The sequence below is a fragment of the Micropterus dolomieu genome, linkage group LG21 (assembly GCF_021292245.1).
Source record: "Micropterus dolomieu isolate WLL.071019.BEF.003 ecotype Adirondacks linkage group LG21, ASM2129224v1, whole genome shotgun sequence".
In the NCBI taxonomy this organism is placed as follows: domain Eukaryota; kingdom Metazoa; phylum Chordata; class Actinopteri; order Centrarchiformes; family Centrarchidae; genus Micropterus; species Micropterus dolomieu.
This window is the reverse complement of record NC_060170.1, coordinates 31897579-31916306: the sequence shown is the minus strand read 5'-3', so window position 1 is coordinate 31916306 and position 18728 is coordinate 31897579.

Sequence of the window (18728 nt, the reverse complement as noted above, 5' to 3'; positions counted from 1 at the left end):
CTACTACTAGAGTACAATTTTGTTTGGTTAGGGAGAAGGTCAGCATACTGGGTAATGAAAGAAAATTTTGCTATGTCACGATGTGCCATAAAACCCCAATTAGGCTAACGCTTCTTCCTCCTTCTGTGCTGCTACCCGGCATTGGTGCTGTTTCCAACTAATTTGAATTTGCATCCTGATGCGTGGGTAACTGGGTAACAATGAGAAACTTTATATTTTAATGTAACTAATAAAGGCTCTGAGGTGTTATTTTGTATTGCTTAAGGGCACTGGAACTGTAGGTATATAATTTATGCAGCAGATAAGCAGTGACAGGATAATAACATTTGCTGAGATTGAAGATGAGTGTCCATGAACAAGAGGACAGGAAGATGCTGCTAATCTCCGGTGAGGCTTAATGCTATGGTAAATGCTAGTCCTTCATATTATTGATCTGTGGTGACACTAGGAGGCATAATATTAACTCAAGTGCCACACTTGGTATTGCTCCATGCGTTAAAGTTTTCCAAAATAGAGAATGATTTGAAGTTTGAGCTCACCTCCAGTTGATATTCCTTTTAGTAAGCATAAAAATTCATCAATAGACTATTTTGTCAGCACAGAAGTGCAATATATGTACAGTGGCATTGGCAAATTGAAAAACCCTGCTGTCATTGGCTCTTCAGGTGTGAAAGAAAATGCTCAGTGGCAAAAAAATGTCAGCCTCTCTTTGGGGATAAAGCAGGATAGATTTAGGTGTTTCAAGCCAGCAGCTTTGCACATCAACGCAGAGTGAAAACAAAATGGCAGTTAGTTTTTACCCCATGCATACATAGACATTCAAGGGTAATTTGAATAAAAAAATTCTATTACTTTCAATACAACATGAATTCCTGACCATAACATCCTTGTAGAAGCTCATTATACCTGCATAATGTAATATCTTGCTTTTCATGTTGAGGGCATAATATTCTAACTTTAATGTAATGTATGGAATTTAAAACGTGTTGTTGGTGTCAATTTAGTTTTATGTCCAGTGATGTGGTGATAATTTTAAAGAGGAATAAACTAAAAAACATAAGGCAAATAACCAGCAAAATGAAAACCACCTAAATTAGTTTTATTTTAACAAATATGCACTCAAGCAAAAAAGCAGATTTATGACTGCCTACAGAAAAAGGTGATAAATTCTTAATAAAGAATTGAGTAAACCTAGTTTGGTAGATTTATTTTCTGCCATATCCCTGCAGCTATAGACATACACATCTTTTAGCAGACTTCCTTTCATGTAACAATCTTTTCTAACCCCATTTTGATGCTTTGCTTTTATGTTTCGGGCCTTGGTTTTTATATCTCTTACCTTGGTTTTGCTGTAGATAAATCTTTTTCACTTTCTTTCGCACATTCTATTGTGTTTTGAAAAAAAAACTATTAATGTTATTATCATTTTGCTGTGATGAATTCTTCATCTTCCAACAAGCTTTGGGAGCCACACATTCACTCCAAAGTGTACTGATGCAACTGAGAGACATTCTTCCAGCTGCACACAAACTGAGATATGATGAGATGTACAAACACTGTTGAGCTGGCAGTCTTACTTCATGCACCCAAAATACAATTAAAACAAGTACCCAGTTAAACAATATACACTATCTGTGTCTGGTTTTTGTGTCCACTGTCTTGGGAAACTCATTTCCCAAGTACTGAGGGATATTTTTAACAGGATTTAATGCTACCAGGTAACGGCAGAAACAAAGCTTGGTAATCTTACTTTTCATCCAGTGATAAGGATAACAAAACAGACACAAGGTACTGTTTGATGTCCAATTGACTATTCACTAAACCCTGCCCCTGAACAGCTATTGTCAAATCATAGATGAACTTAGCAACCATAACTAGACACTGCAGGTCTGTTTTGGATTTCTCCCGTGGATGTATTATGAGAGCTGGATACCACACAGCCTTGCTTCCAATTTGTCCCTTTTGCCACTTGCAGTATTACAATGAAACAAACAGTGACGAGACACCTCCAACTGCAAACAAGATGAATAATTCATCTTTGTATTGTGTTTTAATTCAAGGAAGTTTAATGTTAGTAAAACATACTCAGAGCCTAGAAAAGTGATTTGTCATCCCAATGAAGCGAGACATTTTTCACTTATCCACTCTGCAAGCAATTTGTATTCAATTGACTGGGAGCCATCTTTCAGTTAATAAAAAATTAACACCACCAATGCAATAGTACAAAAAAGAGGAGAATTAAATACTGACTATTAAACATCTAAAGCTGTACTAGTAAATATCAGATTATCATATTGATTTATTTTGGCTCACTGAAACATGGCTGGGCCATGCATAATATGTTAGCCTAAATGAATCTAGTTTCCCCAATCATATTAATACTCACATTCCTCGAGGCACCGGCTGAGAAGGTGGAGTTGCAGCTATCTTCGACTCAAGCCTATTAATAAATTACTATTTGTGTACCATGCTCCGGGTCCGTATTCTTTTTATTTTTCTTTCTTCTAGTCTTTAGCAAACTTTATTCCAGACAGAAAAATAGATAAAGTAATTATTGTATGTAAATTTTATTATTCATGCAAATAGCCTTAGTACTGTGTATACCTCAGTATTAAATTGACTTCTGTCAGAATTCAAAAACCCACTCACTGTTTTAACCCCACTCTCAACCTTGTTCTGGCATATGGCATTGAAACTGAACATTTAATATTCTTTCCACAGAATCCCTTTTTATCCGATCACTACTTAATAATAGTAGCCAGCGAAATAATTGGCACTCAAGAGCTTTCCTTGGCAGTTATACGTAAGGCTCGGACTATCACAGCCAGCTCTAACCACCCTCTTTTGGAGGAATTTGTTCTTGTCTTTGTTCATGTCTGGTGGAACAATAAAGATTGAAATGTATTGAATTTAATTAATTCCTATTACTGGACTATACGCCATTAGGCCAAAAAATAAATAAAGAAAACAAAACAAATAAAATAAAAAAGAAGATAATAAAACAAAGAAGGTTAGCTCCATGGTATAACCCCCAAACTTGCAAATTAAAGCAACGTCATGAAAACTTATTTTTTAGGAAGGCCCTCCTTAATGCCAGAGCAGCATCTTACTCGTCATTAATAGAGGAAAATAAGAACAACCTCAGGTTTCTTATCAGCACTGTAGCCAGGCCGACAGAGAGTCACAGCTCTATTGAGCCATGTATTCCTATAGCCATCAGTAGTAATGACTTTATGCGATTCTTTGATGATAAAATTATAATTATTAGAGACAACATTCTTCAGCTTCTGCCCTCAACCAGTACTGCTTTATCTTTAAACTCAGGAGCAGCTGTAAAATCTGACATATATTTAGACTGCTTTTCTTCCATTGATCTATGTTCACCAACTAAAGTGCAATGTATACTTCTGCGTCAAATCTGCGTAGCCTCTGCGTAGCCCCGTAGCCTCCTTCAAAATGTAACTACACGTCGAGTCGACGCAGACCGTAAGCTCTGGGATTGGTTGGCTGGGTAGCCTCGCAATGCCTCCGAGCCGATTTCTTCATCTAAACCACTAACCTGCCTCTCAGACCCCATCCTGTGGACACTGTGTCAACAGAGTTATAGCCACATAGTAACATGCATGCTCTTCTCCCCTTTTTGTTTTCTAGTTAGGATAGGGGAAGTTACAGTCAAAAGGTCAGGGGAGGTTTAGCAGCAGGCAGCCACGGAGAAGAAGAGATCTGACACGTGTGTTGCGCAGACTGATGTGAAAAGCACTCCACTGATTAAATTAATTAAATTAAATAACTTGTACGCAACAGATCATATTTTACACCTTGTTACATACAACACAGTCATTAAGTCTTTCATAATGACAGTTACTTCATGAACAGTAGAGTGGTCAATCATCAGGGCCGATTCACCAGCTTCCCCCGACTCTGTGCTTGTTTGCACAACCCCGGAGAACTCTTCCTGTTTACACCGTGACGTCATTCATCACCACGGCTGGATCTGAGAGGGAGAATCTGGCTTGGATTGATTCCATCAATAAACTGGAGTAACATTCTACGTTTTTCCTTGGTTCTGCTAGCAGCATAGACTCAACATGGTGCTTTTATCATTTTTCTTAATTTTATCTTTGACTATTACCAGCGAGGTGATCCACAGCAATGGTGAACATGATGAGCTAGGCACCATCTGGGATTTTGTCTCTATGGACATCAAACTCAGCTGGAATCCACAGACTATCGGTGACTACAGAACTTTATATTTATTTGATCTTGTTAAGTTACTTGGTCTACATGATTGGTTTCAATGTTTTTCTTTTTATCTTCCTGCTAGACCAGACTACTGTTTTTATAGAAAAGTAGCACTGTCAAGATACAATACAAAAAGAAAATGTATAGTTGCCCTCCTTCTTATATTCTCTGGTAGTGTTCATCCTAACCCTGGTCCAGTGCTTAATAATTTGAATACTCCTGAAGAATTCAAAACTAGAGCCTGACTAGGTTTTATTCATATTAATGCCTACTTTAAAGTCTACTCCCCAAACTCGATTTTGTACAAACTTGGGCCCACTGAACAGGTACTGTTACGACTCCTCCTCCTTCTGGCTTCCTTCTCCTGCAGGAGGCTGATTGGGCTAGGCTATCACCTGTGCAGCTCTACCTTCAGAGCTTATTTAACCAGGACTGTCTCTCTCCTCCTAGGCCGACGTCCTACCGGGTTTGTCTTGTGTTTCTTCTTTGGTTAATTCTGACAACGCACACATACACATCTCACTCATCCATTCACTGCTGACACACCACACCACATATTATTGGTGATCATTTGATCCTTCTTTTACTTTTATAATAAATCATACCATTGGCTTGCAAACCTGTTGTGTCTCACCTCCTTTTTGTCACGGGCTAAGATTGGCTTGTGACAATACTGATATTCTTATAATCTCAAAAACATATCTTAGTAAATCTATTTTAGATAAGGATATAGCAATCAAGGGCTACAATGTCTACCGTTGTGCCCCAGGAAAGGTGGTGGCTTTGCCATTAAAACCAACAATGTTAGCTTGCTTTAATGAGCATTTTATTTCTTCAGGATCCTTATTTGAATCCTCATGCCTTGGTTCTTCTGGTCCCAGTGTGCAGAAGCACCCCCCTGACCCATGCTTATCTCCTGACAAACTATTTTATATTTCTCCTCTATCAGTTTCTAAAGTTCATAGAGCTCTTCAGGAATTAGACACAAAAAAGTCTGCTGATCCTGATAAACTTTCCAAAGTTAGCAGCTGACATAATTGCAGAGCCTCTATCTTATATCTTTAATCTAACATTTATTGAAAATGACATCCCCAAAGTATGGAAGTCAGCCCATGTTACACACCTACTAAAAGGGGGCGATCCCTCTATTTTAAACAACTATAGGCCTATTTCCAAGCTGTGTGTTTTAGCCAAGCTCCTTGAACGCTTGGTTGGTGAGCAGCTAAAGGAATTTTTAAATTCAAATGATGTCTTATCCCCCTTTCAATCTGGTTTTAGGAAACAACACAGCACCATTTCTGCAGCATTGAAAGTGATAAATGATATTGTTGGGGCACTGGATAACAAGAAAACGTGCGCTGCACTGTTCATAGATCTTTCAAAAGCTTTTGATACAGTTGATCAGTGCATTCTGTTAAATAGACTACTAGTATTGGCCTGTCTAAGCATTCAGTAGATTGGTTGCAAATTATCTGCCAGGTAGAAGTATTCAGATGGCTGGCTCTTTCTCTTCCTTTTTGCCCATTTCCCAGGGGGTTCCTCAAGGCTCAGTACTTGGGCCCATATTGTTTTTAATTTATATAAACAATCTTTGAGATAATCTATTGAATGCTATGTATCATTTTTATGCTGATGACACTGTTATTTACTGTACTGCATCATCTACTGCACAAGCCCTTGATCTTTTGCAGTCTGCTTTCAATATTGTTCAGAGCCGTTTAAAACAGCTTAAGTTGGTCTTAAATGCAGAAAAGTCCAAAGTAATGGTATTCACAAACACAAAGACAACTTCCAGTTACTACTTCAAGCATCTCAACTTTTGAAGGAAATGAAATTGAGTTAACAGTTATAAATATTTAGGTATAATCATTGATTGTAAACTGTGTTTCAGAAGTCATATTAGCAACGTGGTTTCTAAGCTCAAGATAAAGCTTGGCTTTCTCTACAGATCAAAATCATGCTTATCCATTCATGCTAGAAAATACCTGGTGACGGCCACTTTTCTTCCCATATTAGATTATGGTGATCTGATATATATATGAATGCTTCTGCCCAATGCCTACAGAAATTGGATGTTGTGTATCATTGTGCATTGTGTTTTGTCACTGGCTTTAATTATAAGACACATCATTGTACCCTTTACTATATAGCTAGATGGCCCTCTCTTTATGCAAGAAGGTACACTCATTGGCTGTATTTCATCTATAAGGCACTTCTTGGACTAGCTCCTATCTATTTGAGTATCTTTTTAACAAGTACTCAAGGCCATTTTGGATTACGTTCAAAGGAAGTCCTACACTTGTTTGTCCCACGTGTCCGAACAGAATTAGGTAAAAAGCCTTCATGTTTGCTGCACCTTCTGCTTGGAACCTTCTTCAGAACTTGTTGAATTTGACTGCCTTTATTCCTTATAGACATTTTGTTTCAACTCTGAAGGCTATGGAGCAGCTGAATATTGGTCAATGTTGCTGTTTAAAAAGTTGTATTCTGCCTTGTCTTATAGGTATGTGTACTTAATGTCTTTTATATGTTGGAAACTGTCTTTATGTTCTTTTATGCTGCGTCTTGGCCAGGTCTCTCTTGAAAAAGAGATTTTAATCTCACCTGGTTAACTAAAGGTTAAATAAAATAAATAATTAAAAAAATATCTGTCCTTGGAAACCAGGATGCCTGAGTCTGCCGCCTACTGGCCTCCCATGGTGCACTGCTCAGCCATGCGTGAGGCCATGAAGGACACAGGGAATTGGGTGGGGTCAAAGTGGGGGAGTGTGAAGCAGTCAGGTGTAACAGCATTTTTCTGTAACCCTCAACCCGTGCCTTCACCTCTGCCCAGGGTCACTCCATCACCCACGTACCTCTCACCTATCTCCCTCTGTGTGCCCCTGCTCTGACCTCAAAAGCCTCTCATGTCTGGAGACCTGAGTCTAAGCCGGCAGGAGACAGAAGGAAAACCAGCCGCTTTATTATAATGGTCCAGTGATAGTGAGATGGAGATGGAGATGGAAAACAATTCTCTCTCCACTCTGTCCTCCTCTCTCCTCTTCTATGAGCTCAGAGTTTTGTGGTGATTGAATTCCAAAGCAAATGGATTTACAATTGCAAGCCCGGCGCCATTACTGAAGCCTATTGTAGACCCTGCAATCCTTCTCCCATCTCTGTTTCCCCTTCTTTCTTTGTGTCTTTCGAGTTTTTTCCTTTCCCCTTTTCTAGCCTTGTGAGGCATAATGACACGCTGATGCACTCAGGGTTCTGTGCAGAGGAGATGAAACAAGCCCAGTAGAGTGCCCTTGAGACTTCAAATCAAATAGTGTCTTAACCCTTACACAAATTGATTCCTTAACCCTCAACCGGCAGGGCTTGAACCTTGAATTATGCGATTGGTAGGCAGGAAATCATGAGAGAACACCTCGTTTTCATCTTGAAAAGAATCAGGCGCTGCGCACCTTCCCTCAGACACACTGAAAAAGATTGTTTCTGTTAGCTCGAAATATTCCTGATAGTCAGCCCCAAACAGTGCAGGAAATCGGATTGCATTTCTCACTCACACAACCCTCTGCCACCTCTAATCCAATGGCGGCTTCCATTGTCAGCCCCCCTAAAGGCCAAGAAAAACACAATTTCCCCACCACATCAATAAGCGGGGGTTTATTCAGCAACATGGTGGTCCGTGTGGACTGGCTGCCTGCCCTGCCTGTGACAGAGTTTTATTAGTGGGGATAGTGAGGAGCACTGAGACATGGAGAGGGATGCTGCCATGTGAATGAAGAGCAACAAGACAGATTATTGCTGCTGCCACAGCAAAGCCCCACTCTTATTTTTCCATTGTTTCTCCACTAACCTAACAACTAAACAAAAGTTACAAATGAACTGGTAGGATTTTAACAAAAATTGATTGTTGATGATTGTTTCAGCTCTACAATCAGTTGATTAGTCGAGTGATTAAATTATTAACAACTATTTTGAAAATGCATGAATTGTTTAAGTAATCTTTCCAAAAATGATTTATTGTCTGATTTCAACTTCTCCAATGTGAGGATTTTCTGCTTTCCTCTGTTTTAAGTCATTATAAACTGAATGTATTTGGATTTTAGACTGTTTGTTGGACAATACAGGACATTTGAAGGCCTCAGCTTGGGCTTTGGGAAATTATGCTGGGCATATTTCACTATTTTCATAAATGAAAGGTTATCTAAAGCTCATTTGATAATGAAATTATTTCAGCTGTAAAGACATACTTTTAACTAAATTAAAATATGTCAGACAGGATTAACACCTTCCTTACTTTATCCCCAAACTCCTGCAGCTCCCTGGCTACTTGTCCTAGTTACTGACCCCCTGTTATCTATGTTTAAAGATTTTTATGACCTTGTGAGGAAGCAGATGAAGAACTCAGTGGAGGAAAAGTAACATAAGATCCCATCCATGATCTGAAGGCACACAATAAAATAGTGTACTTTGCAAGAGAAAGCTACAAAGTCACCATTCATATTAAACTGTGACAGCAAGAGATGGGGGGTTGTAGTTTTTAATGGCACACTTAATCACTATTTCGCTTGGCTAAGCAGACTGGTGTGTAAAGGTCAGAGCTCTATTACATCTGTTTTTACCACCTGAAGTAACATTGTTTCAGGATGAACCCAATGATGATCCAACTTCTAAGTGCAAAGTATGAATAATAAAATCAGATAGGCCTATGTGTTTTCAATACAGATCTTAGGTGTTCACCCTATAATGTTAAAAATGATGGTTCATTCACTTTGCGTCAAAATTAAGTGATTAGTCTCAGTTCAAACTGAAAAAAAAAAGCACAATGAAAGAGTCTGCTATTAGTACACTGCACACATTCAACTGTAAGTTTACGTCACTTTTGTTCATTTCCATGTGTTAGTTTGGCAAAAAATACTGTATAGTTATCCTTGTTAATGATACCCTTTACAGACTGAAACTACTACTGTGACATGGATCTCACGATAAGCAGCTGGGAGGCACTGGCTGTAATAGAAGCCAGATTTACTCATGAAGCACCATGATGAATATATTTGTTCAGTAACAGGATTTAACCAATCGCATGGAGTCACGCGTAATAATAAGCTCATGAACAATCGCTGCACATAATTTAACTCACTCCACAAAATATGCCTGACACACTTGTTCACATGCAATACGGTATGTTTTCATTTGCAAGTTAAGTTCTTCATATCCATGTCTAGTCACAGTAAAAGTTTTTTTAACCTGTTTTTTCTCTGCTTTAAATATTGTAGGACAAATGTTTCTGTCCTATTGAAACAAGTGGATAAAAAAACCTTGGAAGTCTACAGCAATGTTCCTAAAGACAATGCAGTTGCAAATCCTACAATCATGAGAAAGGGCTATACATTTTACAACAACTGCATTTCCTACATTTTTAAATGAGGTGTTTTTCCAATGCATGACTGAATACAAAGTGTGTGACTGTGACAAAAGCATGCTGAGAAGCCAATTTTAGTTAGAGTACACACAATATTAATTATTGTTTTTAGTTTTTATTAGCTGACAGAAAACATCTAAATATAATTACAAGAACCTTTAAAAAACATATAAAGGAAAAAAACACATAACCTCATCAGCAGAGAATACTCAAAATACTCACAACTACATGATTTTAAAAAAAGGAAGTCACATTGAGATTAAAACCTCTTTTACAAGTGAAACTTAGTCAAGACAGTGTCGATTAGCAGGATAACAACAACATTAGGTACAACAAGCAAAACACAACACAACCACGTTGGGTGTAACATAATACCATACATAGTACAGTTCACAGACAAGACATCAATATTAGATCATATATTAATTTGGCAAAGCAGCTGCAGCTGAGTAACTTCCACAAAATACACTATCAAACAACAACCAAGAAAAACTAGCTCACCCACCACACACACAAAAAAAATCAATACAAATGCAGGCACATAAATTTAATGACTGCAGCATTATACTAACAGCCAACAAATGCCAAGACATGTCCCACAAAAACTGCAACAACACAAGCTACTCATTTAGTGTTGATTTTAAAGTTATATATATTTTAAAGTTATATAAATACAAAACATGGTTGCAAGCATAATTTTCATACATATTCAATAATTTTGTACACCGTTTCTTATAGGTATACAAACAGTATACCTGATAGGGCTTAAAAATGAAGCCAACGCATAAGTGCCAAAAACTGCAGTTCCATGAATGACGACTTAAGGCTTGCTTCAAACGAGAATCATTCCCAAAATGCCCAAATTTACAGCAGAAATAAACATGTTTGCAGCTATTTATATGTAACTAACCCGTTTAAATTAGCCTATATTAAGGCTTAATGTTATGCACAACTAGGTGGACTAGCAGCTACTTGGATTAGATTAAAAAATATCTAAATGAGATTATTTTGACTGATATTGCAATTGCAATATGATTTGTGATACTAGGAGGAATGATTTTTACATCATTTTTCTCATTTTCATTGAAAAACATATTACAATGAATAATGGTGGGATGTTTTCTTAAGTCTTAAGAATATGATGTGTAGGCAACAGGGCCCTGTTGGGACAACCGTCAGTTTCTGTCTGACTCCTCCACTACTGCGGAGCCTTAAGCGGCTGTCTGACACACCGTTTCATTTCCTCAGTTATGCTGTTGATATCAAGGCACATATCTGAACGTATTTACGTCTTTAGTTAGTAATTAGTTTTTTATCCAAATGATCTTGCACATGATATGCTTTTATGATCAATCGGTCATCGATGTATAGACAGACAGTTATCTCTGGACATGGTGGATTTATCCTCAGCGAAGAATTTCAGTAAATACTCTTTTATTGAATAATTTATTAATTTTATAAATTTATACATTTTTTGTGCATGTAATAAGTTTGCAAAGTGAAAAAGCCCAAAGGGAGTTCCCATCTCCCACAGAAAACACTGCTCTGAGCTGCCTGAAAACAGCTAATTTTTAGTCCAGCCTTTTCTTGTACTTCCATGTGACGTCACAAGAAAACATGCGTCATGATGCTTGCCTGGTTGTTAGTCTGACACGCCCTCAAAAACACCGGTGGAAAAACAGTGAGCTGCAGCACACCTCTCCTCTCCCTTCCAAACACTAGCTACCCTCCAGGCAGTCAGTGGACATAAAGTTGTTACTGTTATATAGAGACAGAGCTCAGTTAAAATGCTATGGATGAAAGATATTTTGGTTACAGATTAATAACTCACCGCTCTGAAACTCCAGTCCATGTCGCTAAGCTGGTAAGGGGAACATATATATATTTTCAGGACCCGCCCTTCCCTGCTTCTGATTGGCTAGTAGTTCTTAAGTAAGTGCTGCTCATGTTCGAAAAGGAGCATTCAACACACAGGCTGAAAAGAAGAGCTGCAGCAATGTGCAGTATGACAAAAAATATTGTGTTTTTTGAAAATGAAACCATGTAAACCTGTTCTGGTACAACCCCTAAATAAGATTTTGGACCTGAAAATGAGCATAATATGACCATTTTAATGCAAAATAGAAATCTACAACTTTGAACCTAGACAAATTTTTCACTGCAAAAAAAATACAGCACTTTAGGAAATTCAAGTCTGATATGATGAATGAGCAGACTAAGCTGAATAAAATCTTATATTGTTAAGTTATGGATTCTATCTCCACTCCTGTTTTTTTGAGGTAAATGACATGGTCCGCAATGGCACCTAGCCTATTCCTATTTGTAGCGCGGCTGTATTAAAATTGAGGCTCTGGTCTTTATTTACCTGTTGCCATGGTGAATCATAGTATTGGAGCTACATTAATGATGGCTTTTCATCCACACGCACCATCCATCCACCTCGAGTTCATTGAACTAATTCTGATCAGCTGTTCTGGAACCGAAAACTCGGACTTTCCCACCTCAGGCTCAATCAACTCAGGGTTAAGCTCAGAGTTTTTTAAGCTTGCTTTCTGAAACAGGTCACAGGACTCTGCAGCGCGACACTATTTAATTTAAAATGCTGTTTTGACACACATATAACCTTTAACAAATATTGTGCCTTCTGCTATTTGAAAATTGCAGTCCATGTTTTATTCAGTCTATGGCAGCCTCACATAGTCTTTAAAAAAAAAAAAAAAATCCATCAACTGTCAACAAACATTATCAAAAGAAAACAAATGACATACATACAGATGAAGAATTAAGAAAACAAAGCAAAACACAGTGTCAAAGAGACACACAGTCGCACACTTCCACATCAAACTCATGAGAGAATGCATGGCAAAAAAGGAAAGCTGTGCTGTGCTACTTTTTACCTGTTGTTAGAAATACAGCAAGATGCACTATTTATGACAAGAAAGTTAATGTGTCATGTGATTTGCCTTTAAGTGTAATGAATAAAAGAAATTTAAGAAAGGATCAGTATCTGTATCGTGAAAAAATTTATTGCAGGATAAAAAATGTTAGCTTGTCCCCTCCTGTCAGGGAAATGGGTTCTAATCAGGCTAACATGATTATTTGTTGTAAGCTGTCCTGAAGTGACATGTTTCAAATGTTGTTGAGATTTCTAATAAAATGCTACTGTGTGTTGGCAGGAGCAGCAAATTAGCCATGCAGCAACAAAAGCTGGACGGGGTATTGTAAAGAGTGAGTTAGGTGTACTGTATATGTTGCAGGTACATCCAGCATAAGAAAGTATATGAGCTCATGTACATTAGTAGTATAGTATATATATTATATTGCTTGCGATATATTTAAAGCATATTTCAGTACTTTCACATATGTGAAATCCTGAATTAAGGACTTAACTTTTGGTTAAGCAACTGGTGTGAGTACTTCCTCCACTGAGTACATCATCTGTGCACACATTCCAAAAAGTATGTAAATAGTAAAATATATTTTGGGACAATGACATGTATTTAAATTTAATTTCAATTTAAAAAGCATGTTTGACACAGCAACAATACAACTTGTAATAGAAATTTTTAGCTGGGACCTTGAAATAATATTTGGGGCTAAACATGTTGTGACATTTATTTTTGCAATTTTCAGAAAAGCTGTTGAATTAGGAAGTCAGTGAGGGTTGCACTGGCTGAAATGTCAACTTCAGTTCCCTTTTCTTTGCCAAGCGTGTGTCCCAGTGGCCACACTTTCTGTCTCACACCGCCAGGCTGCTGTGAAGGGTCCATTTTGTTTGTCACATCTGTCTACACCTGTCAGACATGTTATCTTTCATTTGGAGGCCCCGGCAATAGGTCTGTGTGTGTGCACCTTGTGAGTGTGTATGTGTGTGTGCTTTTGTGCGTCTGTATGTATACCTGTATGCTATTGATTTTCCATACGTGTGTGCCCGCGCAGGCACAGACATGTGTTCCCCCAGAGCAGTGATCTGTCAATCCCAGATGCTGACTCCTGAGCCTTTCTGACACAGCAGCCTGCAAGACGACCATTCACACCCCCACTCTCACGTCTGTAGCTGCTGAAAGCATTCCCTGACTATTGGGGCACCCAGAGAATAATGTGTGAAATACATGTCATTTTCCTTGATGAGAATTTCGATCAAAAGAAGAAACCTGTCGCTGCAGGAGCATGAAAAATAAACGAGAGGATCTGAAGGTACTCATTGATATTTTAATTCAATGAAAAAGCTGCCATTATAGAAGTTGTGCTACACTGCAAGTGGAAGAGGCTGAATGATGCATTTTCTCTATCCACCCGAGAGGAATTAGGAAAAATGCATCATTGTTTTCAATTCATTTGGCAGATTATACAAGGAGAACTCTGGCAGCCATTTGATTGAAAAAAAAAAAAGTTTTTCACTGTTCCAATTCAGTTCTGTTTCATATGACTAGCTGAAGAAGAAGAGGATGTAGCAGGATAACAGCATGCATGCGATGCACCAACTCTACATACAGCGCATTCATGTTATCGCGTTATTGTATGTGGTTCAAAACTCGGTCAGAGCTTTATAATTAATAATAGAACAAACTGTCTATGCAGCCACCTTCATGCCCTTACATGCTTTGTATGTGTGTGTGTTCTCATTCCTGCACACACTGAATTGTGCACTGTCATTAATAATATTTCCACAGAGGCCACAGGGGGTAAATAATATATATATTTCATGTCACACACATAATAGATCCTATGAACCTGAATGATATTTTTTCCCCCAAAAGCAAAAACAAGAAAGTCATGATTTGGAGTTGGTATCGATCAGATGTGCCTAGATTTCCCCATTTCATCACTTTCCATGATTACCCCTGTGACTTATAGTGTCTTAGCATGGCAGTGTATTTTACGTGAGTGACTGGAACGCCTTGCAAGAGGACTGAAATATCAGATACAGGTATGCACACACAAACACGCACACACATACAAGTGAGGCAGAGAGACCAGAAAGTGAAGGTGAAACTCACAATTTTGCAAGGCAGAATGCAACATGGACTATACAAAATACAGTACATGAATTAACACGTGGTCTGAAAAGAATGGGGCAGGTACTTGTTTATAGTGGTACCGTAAAGTTGCACATTAGTTTAGTGCCTTATTAGTCACAATAATTTTATTTTATTCACTTTAATTTTAAATCTTGTGCAAACAGTCAGATTCAGAATGGCGACAATGCACTTATACCAATAATGACCTTCCAGTTTTAGCGGTTTCAGAGGCTTTTCCACCATGACAAGACAACAACCAAAGAACCAACCCAGTGTCCCAGGAATTACGTCCATGTTGGACAGTTCCAGACCACTGCCAACTTTCAGTTACGATGCCGGATGTTTATATAGCCATATGGAAAGTAAGGGTGTGGAGGATGGGTGTGTAGAGCATCAATCTTTGATGCGGGTGACTAGAGTTGGACTCCTTCTGGCAAAAGCCTGCAATTAACATTTGACTATGAATAAATCAGAAATGGCTTCATTGATATAGCGCTTTTATCCAAAGCGCTTTGCAAGGTTTTTGCCACTGTGACACTGTGTTATAAAACAAATGTTTTAGTTGCCTGGAGGTGGGGATCAAACCACCAACCATGTGATCGTGATCTACTCTACCTCCTGAGCCACAGCCACCCCCATTATTATCATTAACAATAATCTTTCCCTAACATCAATCAAGTGTTTTTGTTGCCTGTAGTGTTGTAGTACTCGAGACCGGCCTTTTTGATGGTCTTGGTCTCGTCTCGGACTCGACCATATTTGTACTCGGTCTTGTCTCGGTCTCGGACATTGAGGACTCGGGATTTTATTTCAAGACCAGTCAAGACCACAACTGTGGGAATATCAATAAATTGCTTTTGCATTGTCTGATTTATTTGTTAACATCCTAACTTTGATTGGATGTAAATGTGCTTCAAATGCAACTAATAACCCTAACTAAAAATGTGTTGTTCCCATTAACGACTGTCACCCCTACCCGCGATGGTAAACATGGAAAAGGAGCGTTGAATAAAGATGCTTATGTTGATTTCAGATTAGAGTGTTTGTATGTGGGTGCTTTAATGGGAATGTGGATCTTTCAGATCAATTTAAGAAGTACCGATGATGTCGTTCCACATTTTATTGTGTCATGTAATGTATTGAACTGGTCTTGGTCTCGACTTGGTCTCAGGCCCAAAAAGTCTTGGTCTTGTCTCGGTCTCGATAAACTCTGGTCTTGGTCTTGACTTGGTCTCGGTTTGGGCGGTCTTGAATACAACACCAGTTGCCTGACCTTTACCATACCTTGCCCATAGTTTATTTGCCATAACAATGATCTATACCTTGCTGATGTAGATGCAGATATTGTAGGAGGCAAGATTTTCTTTAAATTGTGAGCTACAAAATGTTTAAATGTATCAGGGGTTTTGTAGAATTGCAAATATTGACATTCTGCCAGAGGATTGGAAAACCGTTTTTTGTTTTGTCTTGTTCTACAGCATTTGGAAATAGAGAATTTGAACACCATATTTAGTTACCCAGTACTGATTTATATAATATATATTGTTCTTGTGTTTAAACTAACTATCTAACTAACATTTCGGTAAAGTGCAGCACAATAGCTGACAGGCACAACTTTTGACTGGTGACGGTCACAGGAAGCTATTATTGATATTTTTTAGTGTCTTGAAAACTGGCCATGTTAAAGTCAGCATTTTAGCTAGGACTGCATTGTTGTCAGGGTGAAATGCTTAACATTTACACAATCTGATAACATCTGGGCTTTACTGGATTAAAGAAGTCGTTGTTCTTCTTGAATGTGCTTTTATCGTTTTTACTATGAGGTGGTAATATCTGTATTCATACGCTTTACTTTTATATCACACAATTCAATGTCATGTCTTTGTAGGTTCTACCAGGACTTTGTCTTCTGGCCAGATGTTCACATGATACATGGTGTTTATTAAGTCACAGGTAAAATAAGGGATGATGTTTATGTTCAGCTGAAAGTTATTTATTTTCTAAAAAGCACAATAAAGCAAATACTACTAAAGAAATATTGCTTTGTGTAGGCAATTATGTCTGTCAAAGGGCGATCTGATGGATTTTCAAAATAAATCCTATGAATGGCAGCACAAATTAAATTATATTAAGAAGAGTAACCATTATAAAAGTTAAAGAAATTGCTAAACACTGTGTAGCTAATCACCTACACATGTGTCAACACTAAAATTGTCTTTTGGAGTACAGTAAACAACCACTGTATTATACTATACTGTGACATATTTGGTGAATGGCGTGAATTTATAATTAAACTATGACTTGTACATTCACTATGCCGCCCAATACTTAAAAGTGTGTTTTTCCCCACCGTCATGTAAAATAGTAAGGTTTGCTGCTGCTAGATTTGACTCTTTTTATTTACACAAAGCTTGCGAGAAAAAATAGTATTCAATAAAAGATGAGTCATAAAGCTGATATCGACTGGAGGGTGGCTGAGCTTATGTAATATAAACAATATGTGATGTCGCTTTCTGCAAATCTTCTGTCTTGTGGCCAAAGCTCAATTTGTCATCAATAAACATGTCCAGGTTTTTGTATTTGTCAAGCTGCTCCACAGCGTGGCCCTTGACAACATTGGCATCTGAAATCGATCAACACGTCCTGATGCTAAGCTGCAAAAATGAATTCTCGCATCACTGAACAAAGTCCACCAGCAGGTCCAAGGCTGCCCATTTATCCTGTGGGAGTATATTTGAAGAGGGACATGGATAGTCTGCTGCCCATCATCTGCACGGGTGTAGTGGAGGAATGTAAAATTAAACTTAATTTAATCATATTTCTAGGCTCATATAACTTGTAAAAGGGTAACTTCTGTATTTTTCAACCTGGATCTTAATTTCCCATATTTTTGTGTCATGAAACAAGGCTACAACCTAATCCTTGTGGGCACCCCTTCAAAGTACGTCCACATGTTTTTGCCACTGACAGGCTCAGATTGTCATTACAAGTGTCTGACACCATTGTGGAAATAATCCCTAGAGAGATAAAACCTTTTTTAAAAGAAGAAGATCCTTTTTGTTTAACCAGGAACAGTTACTATATTTCTCTTGTAAAAAGCCACCAGACTCCATAACTACACTGAACAAAACTATAAAAACAACACTTTTGTTTTCGCCCCCATTCATCATGAGCTGAACTCAAAGATCTAAGACTTTTTCTTTTTCTCTCAAATATTGTTCACAAATCTGTGTTAGTGAGCTCTTCTCCTTTGCCGAGATAATCCATCCACCTCACAGGTGTGGCATATCAAGATGCTGATCACACAGCATGGGTATTGCACAGGTGTGCCTTAGGCTGGCCACAATAAAAGGTCACTTGGGAGGACGTTTATTTCAACAAACTCGGAGTTTCTCTCTGACTCCTCCCCTTCTGCGGGGCCTGAAGAGGCTGTCTGACTCACCGTTACATTTCCTTATTTATGCTGTCAATATCAAAGTACATATTGGAACACATTCATATGCAGAAGTTTATGTCTTTAGAAACATTGAATACCCGGTTAGACATTAGTTTGTTACCCAAACATGATCGTGAATATGACCACTTTTATGTTTAATCGGACAGACAGTTATCTCCGGACATTGTGGATTTATCCTTAGCACAAAATAAAATCTATAGGCTACACTGTCCTTCTTTATAACACTGTGACTCTGTGGAATGTAAGGCAGCTGTCAGGTTGCACTGAAACACTCACTGTGGGCTACATTACTGCAGTAACCACTGTTAAAATCAAACTAATCTGGAGAGCTGTAACTGATCAATGGACAATAATCTGTCATATTGTGATTAGTCGCAACGATGGAACTTTTCTATCAATTATGTTGGAGATGATGTGAATTATCATGCAAAAATGTGCAGTTTCACTGTATTGTGGGGTGCTGGGGGGTCCGGAAACCAGTCAGTATCTGGTGTCTCTCGGCTAAGTGATATTCTTTATTTTTTTTTTTTATTTGCAGTCAAACAGAAACCTAATAAGCAATTGCCTGTTTCTCTATCTGTAGAACTAGTGAACTGAGGTT